Raw genomic sequence first — 3,369 nt, 5'->3', positions numbered from 1 at the left:
AATTGAGGATTTGACTTGTGGAATTTTAGAATCTTTGTGGACTGAGAATATTGATCAACAACTATTAAACTCGAACAAGGTAGGATTGTAAGGAGTTGTTCAACAAAGGCTCCGACTGTACGCTGGGATAGGTATCCTTATGACATGTTATCCAAGGTTGTCATGATAAAGGATGGAATAATTCTAGCGTATCCACAATTTGCAAATGAGCATTGGTTGATATGTGATGCAAGGTGTGTGGTGGAAAGGATGTCGATGGCTAATGAACTCTCAAGAAATCAACAAGAGGGTTGCACCATAAGTTATTAGCAGGTTATTTTTTTGACATGAGTCGAAACTGAAATTCCTAAAATTGGGAAATGATTTCAAGTGAAAATTCTTAGATTGGTGATATTCAATCTGAGTGGAGGTACTCTTTATGGTGGGAGTATGATAATTGTTGATATTAGAATTATGATTGTCGGTAGCAGATAATGTGAAGGTTGCAGCTATGCATGGTTAGCTGTGTTTTGAGTCAGGTGGAGAACTGATTCAATGATGTGTAGCTGAACAACTGTAAAGGGCCAATGATTGGTATTTTTTTCCTTTTCAAAGGTGGAGATTTGTTGGTTATTGGTTTGAAAAAGAAAGATAAAAAAAGAGGAAGTAAAAAATGTTGGCTATCTTACATCAGTGAGATAGTATATGAAAATAGTTTTTGTTAGATATTTAAGGAGCTTATCTCCATTGTTTGTATCTACACCAAAAATATAGCAAATATCAAAATGTATAAAATACATGGTATAGTATTTTTTTTTACCACTGATGGATTTAGGGATGGTATCTCTTGAAGGTCTCTTGGGTATAGTATTTTACGTATTAGGGTGTATGAGACAAATATTGCGTATAACATGGTTGTAAAAAATTTCCATATAGTGAATATTTTTTCCGTGGTTTTTGCCGCATTGGGTTTCCACGTTATATCTTGTGTTATTTTTATTCTCTTTAATTTCTCTGTTATTATTTTCTGCTTGAAGGCGGTCCGAAAGGGATGAGAATTAGTCAATGTTTTTTCCCAACAGATCAAAAAGAGGCAAGAGGCCTACAAAAACCCAAGGTCCTCCTGGACTTTCCTTTGTCTTCTCTGGTACTGTCTGTCTAGCCACTGCAAGAGATCGAAGAACACGCTCAGCAAATTTTTCAATGATGGAGTGAACTTTCCTCTTTACATCCTCATTTAGGCCATAAAGATGAACAATCTGTTCAGGTGCACCTTTGCTAATCCTATGACAATTGCTATCAGAATCTATGTAAGTAATAGTTGTGCGTTTGTCAACGGGATTAAAAGGAAGTGTACTTTTTGAATCCCAGCTCTAGCCTCCTTGAGATCTGCCAGCATTCCGAAGATGCAAGCATCAATAGCATCCTGGTTTTCAACCCTTGAAGCTCTGGCCCCAAGAAGAATAACAGTATCTTTGTCCATATCCTTTGCAAATACCTAAAATAAGTTTTTGTCTACTTCAAGCTTGTTTAATGTAAGAGTTCCTATCTTGTCACTACAAAGGACATACATTCCAGCCATCTCTTCTATAGAAGTCATCCTCTTGGTGATGGCACCTTGTTGTGACAATTTGCGGGATTCAATTGCCATAGTGACTGATAATACAGTAGGCATGGCTATTGGAATCCCTTCAATGAGAAGAACAAGGATATTATCGATTCCATCTCTATAGTTTCTGTGCTGAATTGGGTTCATTACAAGTATTTCTATGATGATTCTAGGTAGAATAGAGCATATGCAGAAGTTGCCAATTGCTGTCAACACCTTCTGGAAGTGGCCAACATTATTAGTAGTATGAACAAGATAAGCAGCTTTTTCGAAGAAGGTGTTTATTCCGGTTGCAATGACAAGAGCGTCAATTTCACCTTGTTTACATGTGGAACCAGAGAAGATTCCATCGTCTGGGTGCTTTGTGACGGGTAATGACTCATCGGTGAGACCAGATTGATCAAACTTGAGGGGATCTCCATGAAGGAGACAAGAATCAGCGGTTATGATAACCCCCAACTTGATACTTATTACATCCCCTAGTACTAGGAGTGCTGCATCCATTTCTTCCTACAAAGAAAAGGATTTTATTGATGGTTTGGGTTTCGAAAAAACATAATGCCCTAAGTAAAATAAGGAAATGAAAGATGTTAAATCTTAAATCTATATCACCGCTTCAACCTCAACAGAAACTTGGAAATTGCGCTAGACCAACATGTTAGCATATAATTTTTCTCTGTTTCTCCCTTAGAAGAACTTTCTTAACAAGAGCATTGGCTGAATGTCAGGGCCACGAAGAGATAAAAGAGCTTTTCAACTTGACGCAACCAATGTCTGTCTTCCTGAGGCGATTGGTGCTCCCTGCCTTACAAACTGTCAGAGCGATCTCTTCACTCGTGAAGAAACAGCATCACTAGCTAGAGAAACTGGTTCACCCAACGGCGCATTGAGAAGAAGGGCTAGTTTCTTTCAGAATTCACTTATAGGATTTGTGTCTGCACGGCATGAAGGAGGAACTAGCCCCGGATAATTCTTCAACTAAAATTGGCAATTCAAGAATTCCAGGAAGAATAACAACTAAAGTTTTGGGGAGGAAGCACCACAACTAAAGTTGATATGCGCAGTGTTGTGGGAGGAAACACCACAACTAAAGTTTGATATGACAATTAATATGAAAATAAATTGGACACGAGAATTTTATGTGGAAACCCCTCTAACAGATAGAGGGAAAAACCATGGGGTAGAAGGATCTCACTATTAAAATATGGAGTACACTGCTCTCAAATACAAGGAGAAAACAATAATTAACACTTCTCTCTTGTAAAAGAAACAACTACTAAAGAGGACACTCAAGACTACAATATTTATCTTGGTGTATAACTCTCTTTGTATTTCTACTCTCACTTTTTCTAAATGAATTAAATGAGGGCATGTGGCCCTCTATTTATAGGGGGATGAAAACGCGTAGAAAATTTACGCGCTAATTTTCTACGCATTTTGTCAAAGTTTTACATTTTTCTGCCTACGCGTTTTGCCCTTTTTGACTATTGTTTTTCTGTCTTTTGCAGCCCTTTTTGACTACTGTCTTTTGCAGGCCTTTTTGACTATTGTTTTATTCTCTCATTCTTCCACTTGAAGATTTAATTGAGAATCAATTAAGTCTTCACACCATCCTTTCTACCCAATTACTGCAATGTTACGTTTCTGCTAGGCCAATAGAAGATCGACACCATTTAAACTTGTTACTGTTGATCGGCTTCGTAAACATATCTGCTAGGTTGTCATTAGTGTGAATTTTCTAAATATCCACACTGCCTTCTTCCACCTTCTCATGAACAAAG

The 3,369-nt window shown here is 37.6% G+C and overlaps 1 pseudogene; it reads right to left on the bottom strand.

The window, feature by feature from the left end:
• Positions 1-1,037: 1,037 nt before the first annotated feature.
• On the bottom strand, positions 1,038-2,092 carry LOC129882008 (plasma membrane ATPase 4-like; annotated as a pseudogene).
• Positions 2,093-3,369: the final 1,277 nt, after the last annotated feature.

The sequence above is a fragment of the Solanum dulcamara genome, chromosome 3, assembly GCF_947179165.1.
Source record: "Solanum dulcamara chromosome 3, daSolDulc1.2, whole genome shotgun sequence".
NCBI lineage: Eukaryota > Viridiplantae > Streptophyta > Magnoliopsida > Solanales > Solanaceae > Solanum > Solanum dulcamara.
The sequence above is the reverse complement of the archived record's forward strand: the minus strand, read 5'-3'. Positions and strand labels throughout refer to the sequence as shown.